This window comes from Monopterus albus, unplaced genomic scaffold (genome assembly GCF_001952655.1).
Source record: "Monopterus albus unplaced genomic scaffold, M_albus_1.0 scaffold33.1, whole genome shotgun sequence".
NCBI classification, from domain to species: Eukaryota; Metazoa; Chordata; class Actinopteri; order Synbranchiformes; family Synbranchidae; genus Monopterus; species Monopterus albus.
Window position 1 is genome coordinate 1210027 of NW_018127913.1, and position 15281 is coordinate 1225307.

At 40.3% G+C, this 15281-nt stretch overlaps 1 protein-coding gene across 1 annotated transcript in view; it reads left to right on the forward strand.

Annotated features, from left to right (window-relative positions):
* The first annotated feature begins 289 nt into the window (after positions 1–289).
* The window catches only part of LOC109958526 (zinc finger protein 516), a 43588-nt gene continuing 28596 nt past the window's right edge, over positions 290–15281 (forward strand). Inside the window, exon 1 of the mRNA XM_020597239.1 lies at positions 290–568. The gene's annotated coding sequence lies outside the window, so the exon portion shown is untranslated. The remainder of the gene's footprint in view (positions 569–15281) is intronic.

The following is a 15281-nucleotide window of genomic DNA, read 5'->3' on the forward strand; positions in this document are numbered from 1 at the left end:
ATTAATAACATACACTATCACTACGTGAAACAAATTTCTTGTCTAATGCTAACACATTTAATATCCCACAGCAGGACATATAGGCCATAAACCTATAAATGATAGGGTATCCCTTATTATAGAGTAGAAAAACCCTTCTCCATGTAAAGTGTATAAAAAGAAATCTGTGGGTAGTGTTGAATGTTCCCACAGTTTACCATTTCACCGAATTTACCACAGAATAGGCTTTACCTATGTTTGCCAGTTCCACATGAAGTTACAATGTTTCTGACAGCACCTGAAGGCAACACCAGTGTGACAAGAAACGAGAGAGAGAGAGATAAACACCGAGGAGAGCGAGGGAGAGAGAGAGAGAGGAACCTGCACTGCTCTTTAGCACAAGGGGACAGGAATTCGCCAGAGATAATTATAATTGTACACCATTTTGACAAAGTTGGGCCGCGGGTCGCTGCTGCCTCATATGCCCCTGGGAACTACAGTGTGCCTCCGCTTTATCTCTGCTGGATCTGGACTCTTCTGCACCGCTCCTTTTCTGTGCGAGTGTCTCAGCTCAGCGGTGTTTTAAATGGTGAGGAAGTGACTCTGTATAATTATTATTGTTATTTAGAGGGTGTAAACGTCGGGGCTGCTGCTGCTACTGCAGCCTATGGCTCTTACACACTCCTAGTCGTTTCCTTTTAGAGTGCAAAGAGAAGAATGATTAAGAAACAGGCAGCAAAAGTAGCTACATGTGCTATAATGGAGATAAGGGTCAGTTTGAGGAATGTTTGACTGATAAGAGACTGGGCTGAAAAAGGCCACAGCAATCCCATGATATAGGACATGTACTTTACAAATAACAGACAGAAATGAGTTCATAAAGGGATTTTATGCCGCATAATAACAGGATAACTAGCGCTATAAAGTCTGGTTCATCAGCAGAAGTCCCTAAGTGAATATTACAGCTGTACCATAAAAGATGATCAACACAGTTAAGGATAAACTACAAACCATTAAATGTACTTATAAATATTAGCGTGTCTGTCATAGGGACAGCCATTATCTAGTAAGGGCAGGCTGGAGTATTATCAGAAGAGATAGTTATGTAAAAGCATAGTTTGCAGTAGAGAGAGGAGAAGAAAGTGTACTTGCATGTGTGTTTGTGCGCATGCTCATGCACTTGTGGTAGAACAGGCTCATGTTTGTAATTTGAGGAAATTACACAAATTATTAAAAAAGGAGTTGTCTTACCTGGGGGGGGGGCTCTTTGGAATAGACATCTACATCTACATAGGGCTGGTTGACTTTGCATTAGTGGAGTTTACACACACACACATGGCAAATTCACAGCACACGCACACACAGACAAACCACTGTATTATTCCTGTTGTCATTTGTGTGTAGTAGAGTGAGTTTTATACATGGGCTCCTTGCTTCTGTTTTGTGCTGTGTACTTGACAGCGTCCCCCCCCATCTACTCTGGTATTTGACTGTCTATGGGTTACTGTACTGTTTTCCTCTGCGCTTGTTGATAGATACTGCATTTTCTATCTATAAGGTCACACAGACATACAATACAGAAAGAGAAAGAGATAGAGAGAGAGAAGTGAGGGAGGGAGGGAGGGAGGGAGGGAGGAAGAGGGGCAGAGTGTTGTTTTGCAGACAGGATTACATTGTCTCCTCCATGTCAGATTTCAGACATGAGGTTAAACATTTCTTCTACAGTCTGCAGCACTCACAACACTCACTCTGTGGTTATATAAGTGAATACAACACCCCACAACACTGCACAACAACAATAAATGATCTAATGTCCCTAAATTGACTGTTAGATAATACATAGCCCCATGTTTGCCAACCCATGAACAGAGCCAGGGACAGATTTGAAGGCAAACACATAAAGCTTTAGGGAAAGTTCAAATAAATGAGTTTAGGCAGATTTTAGATCCTTCTTGTTTTTGACTGTTTAAAGGAAAACTCTACCTGAAGATTTCAGTGTGGGAGTATTTTTCTTAGATGGTTATGTGATTCAAGTGTCTAAACACTGTCATGTTTGAGATCCATTGTTGAGCACTGTAAAGACAGAAGAAAGAGGAACATGACCTATGTTTAAATGTGACTTATTGTGGTTATCAGGTGACTAACACAAATGTGATTCATGTTGATTGAAGCTCTTACTGCATTTGCACAATGACAGAGCCTATACAGAAAAATGGGATTTTTATAGAAAGCCTGTTGCCGCTGCCTCATATTCACAAACTGATCCCACGAGAGGTCACACATGGCTCGAGTGGAGCTTTTTGTATTTTGCTGCCTTCCCATCATTTTCATACACTGAACAAATGCTGCACACATTTGGCTTTTGTCAGTAGGACTGTTTGTCGTTTGTAAGCAGCTTGTGTGCTTATGTTTCTGTTCCTGTGCTTATCATGATCAAACTTTCAACCTGACTGTGACTCTTCCAAAGATGTGATGTTTTAGTCAAGTTCATCTGCCCATTTACCCTCTTTTCTTCCTGTGTCTGTGGGAGTAAAATTAGCAATTTCTTTTTTTTTTGTCTTCTCCCTTCAGAATGTGGAAGTGTTTTATTGGCGTGGTGAGAAACAATGAGGACAAGGCAGGGCTTTGTGGTGGCAGAAATGCATTTTTAACCCATGTGAATGAATGGCGCCTCACATTCCACAGCAGCAGTCTCTTTACTGAATGGCAGCACTAACTCTGCTGTTTTCACTACTCATTGCTGCCTTGTGCCTTTAGACCAGGACATAGTCGTTTACCTTCACCAACTGGGCCTGGCGGATTTCTAGGGCGTGGAGGTGGATGTGGGGCAAAGCTGTTTTTTAGCTCATTTTTTTACTAATTGATGTGACTGATTTTCAGACATTTCTTCTTAACAATTAATACTAATGCTGATATAATCAAAATATAAGTAAATATAAAAAAATGCATTGGCGTTGCATTCATTTGACCAGTAACTCAATTCTGAATGAATGTTTGTATTACTCATATCATATGTAAATGAGACAGTTAGCTACCAAGCAGGGCTAACAGGTTAAGTGTATCAACTTAAAAAAGATAATCTGTCAGTGTTGTTTACACCTTGTTTCTGCTGCCCCCAAGTGGCTAAAAAGTCAGTTAATACAGGTTTAGTAATAATGTGTTTTATAATGATTCAGCCTGCTTTAGCACAAGACGTTTTTGCAACCCATTTATATTTATTCTTGTTATTTGATGCATCTCTCTGTTTGTATCTCCATACTGATCTTAAAAATGGCTGTAGCATTTGTCTAGATCCCTTAGAAGAGACCTTTGTGACAATGTGTTGCCGTTTTGTCAATGTAACATTCACAAATATTAACATTGCGTAATGTGTCTGTGGATGGTTTCCAGCACCATGTTGAATCTGTGTCTGAAGGTGTTCTAGCACGAGCTAGTTGGGCCCTACATGTACAGACTTTTGTCATACTTTTGTCTTCAGTCATTCTTAGAGTGTAATTGCTACCCTGCTTTGATTGTGCTTCTTCTTTTCCATCCAAGCTGCTCATGGCTTTGAACTAGAATGGATATAAAAAAAGTCATCAAGCCACAAGACAGATACGTTTTCCTGCCAAGTTTGTTAGGTTGAAATCTTATGTGCCCTCTTCCTTCTGTTGAATGTTGAATAAAAAAGAAACGGAGTAGCGCATGTTTCTTTGCTGGTGGTCCAGACAGTTGCATCATTTTAATACAGGGTCTGGTTCTGTGGTGATGGCATTGATTCCCTGCTGCCTGGTGGGGGTTTCCACTCTGAAAGGGCAGTCTCTCTGTGTTCGCCTAGAAACACCAAGCTCCTGGATTAAATTATAAATGAGCCTTCCATGGATAATGTATTAATTACTGCCTAGAATAATCGCAAGGAATTTAGATTTCCTGCAAATGTCATCCTATACATCGTCAGCATGCATGTGTCCATTTATTACTGCTTAAACATTATTTGATGGCAGTTTTCTTAACGCTTTGATAACAGGTGGGTGGTTAACCCCTTTATTTGGGTCCCACCCACCCTTGTACCAAGCCAAGTTGGACTGTCCAGGTAGTAAACTGTGAAGCCTGAGATCTGACCAAATTAGACCCATGAAAATGATGTAGTAATCAGAGGATTAAGATAGGAGAGGGGATAGAGTTAGTGGGGGGGATGTGCTGCCAAGGGGATTTAGGCACAGGGCCATTTTAGCCTTCACCCATAATAGCGGGGAGGGGGGAGAGGAATGTGATAGTAGTGTAGAGTGGGGTTCAACTGTTGCGCATGTTAATATTTGTTTCATTAAAGTTGATATTTTTGTGCTGAGATGAGTTCCATTATGACCAAGATTCTCCTTATTCCTCAGAAATGTGCTGATGCTGCGGTGGAAAACCCCTCTTGTACAGGTCTCATCATTAGCCAAACTAACACCAGCTGACTGGGGGTGTGGACACAGCCCACTACACTATAAACCATGTTTTTTTCCCAGTGCATGTTACAAAAGGCTGCATTATAAATATTGTCCTGACAGTTGTACACAACCACTATCGCTCACACTGAAAGCTCAATGCAGAACACTTACTGACAACATAAATTAAAATTTGAAGCTACATTATTACACTAAATTGAGTCCACACTGACTACTGAAGTAAAGGATAGATGTGCTCCTGTGTTATAACTGACACGTGACAGTCACCTCACTTCAGTGCTACCACCCTGTTCAGTCCTGATTAGATTAGTAATGAAAGAAAGTGATTGCAGTTATCAAAATACCATTAGGATTCACTGTTAGCAGTAGTTAATCCAAGTAGTTTACCAAAAACATATTTCTCAGACTGGAATTTTTTCTCAACCATAAATCTTATAGTTAAAAAGACATACCATTTGTTATTTATACTAAAATGTCTGTAGCTATTTCAAATGATTGAATAGGAAAGCACTGCAAGTGTGTGATGACCTTTTTTGTTTGTGCTGACGTCTACTGTCGTCATTGCCATCTCAAGGAAAAGCAGACATTTCTGGCACAGCTTCACCCCCTGCCAAGGTACAGAGACGAGTGAAAAAACAAACTGAAAAGGTAGAGAAGAACTTTAATGCCATCATTATTCATCATCAAAATCATTGCCATCTCACACATGTGGCTGTGAGTCTGCAGTATTTGCTCCTGATAAGAATACCTAGTCAGACTAGTACCAGTTGTATTAATAACTAATAGTTTTAGTAGCTGTGCAGATCTGAGGTGGACCACCCTGAGTGGCTGATTATCTGATTCGAATATAAAATGTTGATGTTTTACAAAAAGCAGAATCTCACTTCAAATTGAAGCCCATTTACTACATTACAAGCTGCCATATCCATCGCCATCATTCATGTTGATTTTCGATCTTACACATTATTGATGATCCAATGAAATAACAATCATGAGCACACAGCGCTGAGCCGAGTGTGCAGGATTCATTAGCAGCACTCATCGGGTTTGAGCTGACATAGTGATCATAGTTAATAGATTTCTGCCTATGTCTATTCTATGAACCCATGCTTGGCATTGTTGCTGTGATTACTGTGGGATTAAAGAAGAGAAATAAGCTTAGCTGGGAGAAATAGCCCAGAGAACCACGTGGCTATGATCAGGCATCGAGAGAGAGAGAGAAGTGGAGAGCTGCCGGAGGAAGGAGCAGCACTCTTTGTCCAGCCCAGATGTCAATGTAGTAGACCACCATTATTGATCCACTGCTTTACACACGCACACTGCACACAGGAGAGACACACATGCACTCGGGCCTTAATTAGATAGCATTAAAATAGGAATTTAAGATAGGATACTACGAGTTCTGTTACAGAACCACCTCGCTACTATTGATTCATCCAATCATTCTTTTAATCAAGATTATATTAACATAAATATGTTATACAGATCAAATTAAGCATATTTTGGCTTTTCTTACACAAAGAACCACATCTTCTACTGAGCTAATCATTTATAAAAGCAGCTGTTTTTACCTGCCTCCTTTTTATCTCATCTCACTAGTCTATATCTCTTTGCTACTCTGTGGCCTTCCTAATGCCCTTCCTCATATTTGATAGGCCACTAGATGACTGTGTGATTGTGTGTGTGTGTTTTGGGTTTATAGGGAGGGGACAAGGCACCCAAACTTAATCCAAACTCACAGCAGCCCAGAGGGCATTAAGGGTGGAGTGGGGGTTGGGTGAACTGTTTTCTAAGCAGAGAGGCTCCTTTTTAGCATTCACCACTCTCTTCCTGTTAATAAACACATTCTAAATGGGAATGAAAAAGTCTACAAAAACTCAAAAGGCACTTTTATATTTATACAAATGTAGGTTCTTTTATGGTTCTTAAGGGGAAAAGTCCTTAATGCAGAGGCAGTCCGGCTTTGTTTGAGGCTGTTTTTGCATGAAGAAAAGAAGTAGTTAGCATAGGTTATGTGTGTGTAGACAAAGGAGTGTCACTTGCATGAGAGTAATTTAATTCCAAGATTTGATTGTAACATACAGTATTTATGGGAAGTAGGTGGCGCAGAAAACAACTGGAAGTTTTGAATGCCACTTGTATTTGCTAAAATTTGCAGCCTTTCATTCTAACTTTAGTTTCACTTTGATGCAAATATGTAACTGCTACCTACTCCTCCCTTCTACAAATACACACACACACACACGATCACACACACGTAGCGTTCTTGTCTCCCTCATGGAGTTACCATTGTTGTTCCTTTCGAGTATGAAAACAACTTCAGTTGAGACAAACCTCTATGCTTCTGTTGTGCTTTTTGCTCAATCTCAACTGCCAACATTCGGTGCACTGTTAGCATTATCTATTAGTGCATAAACGTTTTTTTGTACAGAGTCAGGGAGAATGGAAGAAAGTGAATGTCGTTACTGTAGACATAAAGCCAGTGGTGTTGCATGTCTGACTAACTTAGGGAAACAAGCTGGAAATGTCTCCAGGCTACTGAAGCTAATCATTCAGCCCACAGAGGAACTGATCGTTAGTCGCTGATGTCAGACTAACCTTGTCGCGATGGGTTGTAGCGTGTGTGTGTGTGTGTGTGTGTGTGTGTGTGTGTGTATGTGCACAGATGAGCACAGATGGATGGAAGTTCGGACATTATCCAGTGAAAAAATGTTTGCCTTTGCAATCATTAGAAAAGAGGGTGACGTGATGCACTTGTCAACTATGGGATTATAACATGAAATAATAATATCAATTAGTTGGGATTACATCGCTTTGTTTGTACAATGCGGCTACTGGTGTGCCTCCATGTCACTACTGGCATGTCCTTCTACAATAGAACAAGAAAGGAAATCCTGTTCTGGTAGGGCAAACCCACTCATATGAAAATTTGAGGGGCAGGTTGACTTCTCATTTTTTTTACCAGGATCTGTTGACTGTCTCAAAATGAGTCAAGCATGAAAAATAAGATACACTGACCATATTTGTGCAGTGTAAAAATGTTATGATTGGCCAGATAGAAGAAATGGAAAATCTAAATTTGGGCCATACTGCACTTTGATATCTGAGACCTGAGTGAATTAAAGTACAGTGAAATTTAACTCTACTTGGGAAACCAGCACCACCACACTCTTACTCCCTTTGCTTTTGTTATACTTTCTCTTGAAAGCAATGAAGAAGCATTAGGAAACCAGGTTTAGCCAGTACAGTAGTAATAGCAGTAGCTCTGGCAGGGTCAAGTAGGCTTTACTCCACTACACAGGAGGCGTAGTAGAAGTGTTCAGAACCCAAAACACTCACTGTGGTTAAACATGTAAAACACAGGAAAATGTACTTTAAGTGTAAAGGTGTAAAAATATGGATGAAGCACCTTCTGTGTAGACACAGTGTTAGGGTCACCAATGTGAGAGGTGAGGAGGAGTGTTGCAGTCCAATGAGCCCAGTCCAAATCCACATGTGGATCAGAGATACAGGTGCAGTCTTAGCATGCGCACAGAATGAGCACAAGCTAGATGCAGGAGCAAGTTGAAGGCCATGTGCATCCATCTTGTGATCTGAGGGTCTCTCTTTAACAAGGAAGGAAAATGAAGCCTAAGCTTCTTCTTTTTTATCATTCTGTCTTCATTTCATATATATATATATGGAAAAAAATCCAGGGGTGTCCACATAATCACAATATCTGAGCTTCGATTCCCAGTTGGAGGACCGTTGTTTCGTGTCACACGCCTGTCTCTCAGGCCTTGTGTCCTGTCTCCCTCTAGACTGTTCAGTGTACTACTGTCCAATGAAGGCAAAATTCCCCAAAAATAGTTTTAAAAAAAGAGAAAAAAATACATCAAAAGACAACATGTTCCAAACAGAAATAGCACAAATCTTCATCTCTCAGTCACTGATTTAAGTTTTGCTATGACTGAATGTTTTATGTTACAGTAAGATTCACCTTAATGGCTTTCTGTTTGACAAGATATATGTATTACATAACTTTAAAAGGAAAGTGCACTCACTATAACATCATAGTTTAGATACAAGTCTTGGGGAGTGCTACTGCTTACGTGAAAAAAAAAGTTGTACAAAGTATTTTGTGGCCCCAGAGGGAGCCGCATTAGGCCTGATGTCACTTGAGTCAGCCCTAGCTGGGGGTGACCAAATGAATAAGAAAATATATGTGAGTGAGGAGTTAGAATGCACTGAGGTTAGCAACTATCTGTAGCTTATTTCTCATCTCTGCTGTTACAACATGCCCTAACTGCTGGCGGCCTAGTTCATTGTGGGTAATGTAGGCACCAAGGGAGATGAATGTATGTATAAAAAGACAGTAACTTTGGTTCTGCTGCATCAGTTCTGGGACTTTTTTAATATAGTTCATTGTGTACTTTCTTTCTTTCTTCATTGTGTGCTATGTAACATCGTTAAATACAATGTTAAATCAATACTTTTTTAAATTTCCTCTTTATGTGCATAGTGGCTATAAATATTCACATTCCTTTGAAACCTGTGTTTTAAATCAGAAGTGGAGATTAATAACTGTTTAAAACCTGGAGTGATTATAATGTTATATTCAGTGTCTTTGTGCCATTCAGAGCAGAACCACCAGTTTTTTGTGCTCCTTCACTGTTTTCTACTTACCTCTCTTTCCATCTGCATCTCTATCTTTCTGTTACTTGGGGGCCTTGTAGTCAGCTACACAGGGAAGAAGAGACCAAAGACAGTGAGCTGTTTAGCACTACTCCACCTCCTTGCCTTCCCACCACCACCACAACAACACACACAACTCCACATCCACCACCAACAGCAGCAGCAGCAGCACTAACTGTTTGTACTGGCTCTTGATGCTTTGTAAAGAATCCCCCAGCAAACACACACCCTCCCTTCAGTTATCCGTCTGGCCTCAGAGCCCTGTTCCCACATTGTATCCAGATGTGAGGATGGCTGAGGGGAAGAAGGTACAGGGCCCCAGGTAGTAACCATGGAGAAGAAAATCTGTTGCTCTTGACTCGACTGGCTGTAAACATCTAATCCCTGGCCACAGAACTCTATTTAAAGAGTACAGCCATTAATCCCATCAGATTGTACCTGGCCAACTGACAAAATCACTCAATTAATAGTCTTAAGGATAGCCACAAAAGCCTGTTGTCCCTAAAAACAGTCCTACTTTCAAAGTCTCCATCATGGAGACAGGCAGGGTTCAGCCTAAATGTCAGTAAAAGTAATATTTTGCACTTAATTAGACTGAGAACTCTTAATAGCGAGGTATCACCCTCAAACTACACATGCTGTGGGGGCACCATCTCCTATTGTGGTTTTTCCACATTCTTATACGACTGCTTATAAGTACACATTGAACTCACCGCAAGGTTTGAGCCAGGACTCCCACAATCAGTTGATATTCTCAGGTTTAACTGCCTGACCAGCAGGCTCCACAGGCATCATTGTCCCAGATAGATCTGAGGTGGAGGTCTGTGCACTGTACCTGTATGTATTAGGATTTTTGAAAGCTGGTGCTACCATCTCTTTAAATCAAGAATCAAGTAATTTAGTAATTTTTCATATTAAAACCTATCACATCATTCTAAATAGTAAGCATTGAAAAGCTTCATTCTGTAATAAAACCAAAACCACCAGTTCAAAATACCTCACTAGAATTAGATGAACCATTGTGGTATTTATTCATTCTATAACAAATATGTAATCAATTAAGATGCATCATATCACTTACAGAGGAAGATGATGTTCTCTTGCATCAAAAAGCTTTTAAAAGGAAGAAGAAAAGAGAGAAAAGAAGAACAGTATTGTAAAATATTTTGGTTTACCAGAACACTTCCTCATTCTCTTTATGTGCATGTGTCTCTTTAGAATTGAGTTGTCTCCATTTTTAGAAACCTCTCCTGCAGTCTTTGAGCCTATGCTCGGTACTGTGTGCTATGTAAAGTTGTCCAGTGGTGCGATGTGGAGAGAATGACAGTGTGTGTAATCCTCTGGCATTTACATCTTGGGTAACAGGCTTGTCAGTTTTTAGTGGTGGCCGACTGGTTGTTTGACTGCCTTAATGACTGTTTTGCTACCAGGCTGATGCAGGTAACTCACACTGAAAGTGGCTGATCTCTCCATGGAAAGTGGTGCAAACATGACTGCTTGATGCAAAATTTGCTTTCTTCTGTATTACCCTTGCTTTCTCCTCTGAACTAATAGCTCAACATTAAGTGGAGCTGACATTTAGTGCTGTTTTGCACTATAGTGAAACAAATTAGACCTCTCCTGACTTTCATTCTTGCCATGCAGAAGTGTTTTAGATTTCCTACAGCTGCTCATGCTATACCACCACTACTTTGAGTGATACTGAAATACTACTTGATGATGTTGCAGTATTTCCTGTATTGGCCTGATTTATTAGTAACAACCTATCACACAGCAATGCCCTCTCTATTAAAAGTGGTTTTTTTGAAGGGTCATATGTCATAGATACAAACTACAATCAAATTCAGGCACATGTGCCTGCTGTATGTTATACAGTAGGAGTGCTATTTAAGGAGATACAATATGGGTCATACACATAGGTTTGAGGACTTACTGAAACTATAGACTGTATATAAAGATGACAGCTCCACAGAAGTGAAGCCACCACAAGTCAATGGCCCCCTGGTGGCTGCTTGTGGTATATGTAATGTTATGAGAAGGGAAGCCAAACTGGAAATTCAAGGTACACATCAAATAAACAGAAATGTGTGCTGACTCGTTTTTCACTTGACAATAATGTTACCATTAATATTCCACTGGCATTATGTAGACAGATTTAGCAAGTACAGTAGTACAGTATGTCAGGTTGTAGCCTGCCATTCTTGCCAGTAGGTGCTACATTCTTCCAGATGTTGACCTGATAAACCCCCTACTGTCTAAACACAGAATCTGGTGCAGATCGAGTGGTGCCAGTGAGCTTTATTGCAAACAGGTGGGTTGAGGTATGCTGCTTGTTTACCGACAGGATGCTGTGATCTGGTTTTCTTAAGCCCACCTGCATAAGAAGGGAAAATGAACAGGAGCAATGCCTGATTCGGCTGAATAATGGATTTGTTCCACTTTTTTGCTGGATCTAGGCTACATCATTTAGTACATGATTTTCAATCATATGTCTTGAATGTGTGTCACTTAGTCATCCAGAAATCTTTTTCCTTATTTGGAACATCTACGTAGGTGTTGTTTATCTGTGTTCTTCGTCATGTTTTTCAAGGAAACTTATCACACTGCAGCAAACATTGTTTTAGTATCTGCTTTCATCAAAGTTTCTTGTCTAGGCAAACCTCTGGGGACAGATGTTTTTCACTGTTATCGACACTGCAGATTTTCTTACATTTCAAATATTTTTAAACTAAAACATCTGTCAGAACAGAGGCAAAAGCTGCTCAAATCTTCTTGAGAACTAAAAGTTTCCCACACACAGCTACCGCCTACACGTACAACCACACCTCCACATAAACCTGGTTAATACGCACACATACATAACACCTACCTTTGCACTGTACAAGGTGCTTTGAATGGGGGGTGGTGGTGGTTTAGAGTATAACTATACTAGCAGATTGCCTCTGTAGGACTATTGGATGAGTGTTGAAAAAGTGAATCCTGGCCAATTTCCTGTGCTGTGGTTACACTGCAAAGAATATTTGTCATAAAAACCTGTGTGGTCTGGTATTAAGTGCTTTTGACTAAAGCTCATTTTAAAAAGATGGAGTGAGCAAACACAAACACAGTAACCAGAGAGAACCAGTTTTTAATAATCTTCTCATCACACAGTGGTGATCAATAATCCAAATTCCCAAGAAGTCAGAATACACTTTTTTCTGCAGCGTGCGGCCCACAGGCCTCCATTTCTCTCTTGCCCTCTGTCTGCCGCGATCCCTCACAATCTCCTTCTCTCTCTCCCTTTCAGTCAGCCCTTATTATCCCAATCCATCTCCTGCCATGACTTTACATCACTATTTACAACTTGTCTTCCCTCTGCTGCCCTCCCTCTCATTATTTGCTCTGCCTTTTCTACTCTCCTTGACATACATCCCTCTCCCTCTCTCTGTAGATGCAACCTTGTTTTCTTCAGTATTACTTTAGAGTTTTTCCACTGGGCAGGTTAACAAGCTGGCATGATTTCATCAATGTGAATGTGTCAGCCTGATAAGATGTGACCCAGATGGGATCTCCAGCTCTTTTTATACAGCCATCCATCACAACCACATAGCCACATATGCTCTCTCTCTCTCTCTCTCTCTCTCGCTGTAGTGCCTGTCAGCTTGCATATGAAAGAAATGTGTCATGTAGGTTCAGCACACTCCATAGAAAAACTGTATAAAAGACTAAGTGTTTGTTAGTCTCATCTAGCAGCCCCAGTTCCTGTGTGGGGCATCTTTTCTTATTATATTTGGCTACGAAATCCCAGGCAGATGTTTCAGCACACACACACACACTTCTAGAATATTCCTTTAGTTTATGGTGACAGTGATGAACTTGTGCCTATAATCTTTTCCAGAGGGACACAAAGTACGTATGTCTATAGGATGAAATAGTAAAGTTATTGTTTAACACTGTGGGAAATGTATTTGGTTTCTTGTCATTTTAGCATAGCACAGAGGCTGGGAATGGGAGAAACAGCTAACCTGAACAGCTAGCATGTCATATTTTATATCTGGTTTGTTTATTCCCTGTATAATGCACTGTAAAAAGAACACATTTTGGTTCTATGGGGGGTATGCACTGAACTATTTCCTGTCAGGGGTCAGGGTACAGTAATTTCCTGTGTTGTTTTTATACTTTGGCTTTTATATGGATTGAACAAAGGAGATGCACAGTAGCTGATTAGAGAGCAGGTGCATTATGTTATTTCTGAAGACAGCCAAGATGGTGTTTTCTCCTTGTTTTCAGTCTGTATTAATCCATTTTTAATCTACAGACATGAAAGAAGTGTTTATCTTTTCCTGTGTGACTAACTAAACTCAGAAGTCACCTGAAATTCTGCTTATGTTATTTACCTCTTTAGCCTCTTAGCCCTTGCTCTCATCTCTGTAATCACGTTTTATGATACAGTATCACACTAACTTTTTTGTTATGTTTCTGTGATAGGGATAGCATCTGTGTAATTTAGCTGTATGAAGACAATCTTTTATTTCTGTGGTATACACAGATACCATATGTGCACATAGTGTGGGTACTGTACACAGTAATTGTTTCCAGGGGATGAAACTGGAGTTTACCCACTGGTTACTTTGTTTGGAGCTGTGTTTCTCTCTAATGTATATCTGTATTTTTTTGGTGTGTTAGGACCTCAGAGTAGCATGTGAACCACTTCTCAGCAACAAGAACTGCATGTTTGAGCCCACACGCTCTTTCTGTAGTAGAGCCATCAGGAGATCTCTGTGGAAACCCTCCAATCCTGCCTGCTTGTCTGTGTGTGTGTATGTGTGCAGGCAGCAAGGAGGAGTCAAAAGCAGATCTGTTGCCCTGTTATGTTCTCATATCTCATCTTGACAACTCTTACAGGATGTGTTTTTTAGATTTTGCCTTGAGGTAAAGACAGGTTTAAAACAAGGCACACAGCAAACAACAAAAGCAAGTAACCACCTAAACGAACAGCCAAGGAAAATTCACAGACATATTCATGCACAGAAGGTATCTATCAGAGTGGCAATGCAACATCTCAGGATAAACCATGCATTGGTGGCCATTTTAGCTATTTTAGAAATGAGACGACAGTTGGTTGTTTAGTAGTACACTGGCCTGACAGCAGTTGCTAGCACATTTTGAATTCTGTGTTAGCAGTAACTTGCTGTGTAGATGATTATGGGATTACTGACAAGCCAGTGTTGTGTAAACTGGAAAAATTCTCTTTTTTCCTTCTGGCAGACAGCTGGTGCTGGGAGTATATGACACAGGCTTCTCACATCATTTTTGCTGTGTGAAATGACAACTGTCCATGTTAGAGTTTATCAGCTGTAGCTTATTAATTTTAATTTTGTGAGTCAGCCAAATTGCAAAATGAAACTCGTGACTGTCATTTTAATGTTCTCAATTCCTACCAATTATGCTAGACCAACAGTGCACACTTATGTACCACAGTGCGGTTAATTTGAAATGCATTCTCTGCTTTGCTAAAGGAAACTTTGGCAGCTAATACTGCCACTGAACCAAGCCATGATTCAGTTCAATTCAGCTCAGATTTATTTGTATAGCACCAAATCAAAACAAAAGTCATCTCAGGACACTTTACAAAGTAAGGTCTAGACCTTACTATTAATATTATTATAGAGGAAAAACCCAATAAATCCCCCTTGAGCAATCACTTGGCGACAGTGAGGAGGTCTTACAGATGCTTCTAAAGCCATTGTAGTAGATGGCACATCCGTGAGAGCTGTGGGAGTGGTCCGACCAATTTTTTCTCTAATAGTTGTGATTTTATTTGTAAAGAAGCTCATGAAGTCATTGCTGCTGAGATCTAAGGGAATGTTAAGCTCAACAGCACTGTGGCTCTTTGTCAGCCTGGCTACAGTGCTGAAAAGAAACCTGGGGTTGTTCTTATTTTCCTCAATCAGTGATGAATAAAATGCAGTTCTGGCACTATGAAGGGCTTTCTTATATGTTATTAAACTATCTTTCCAGGCTATGAAAAACTCTTCTGACTTAGTGGAGCGCCACCTCCTTTCCATTTTTCGTGATGCCTGCTTTAGGGAGCAGAGCTGCGAGCTGTACCACGGGGCTAGCCTCCTCTGTTTCACTACCTTCTTTTTCAGAGGGGCAATGGTATCAAGTGTATTACGCAGGAAGGCTGCAGTACTATCAACAAGATTATCAATTTGT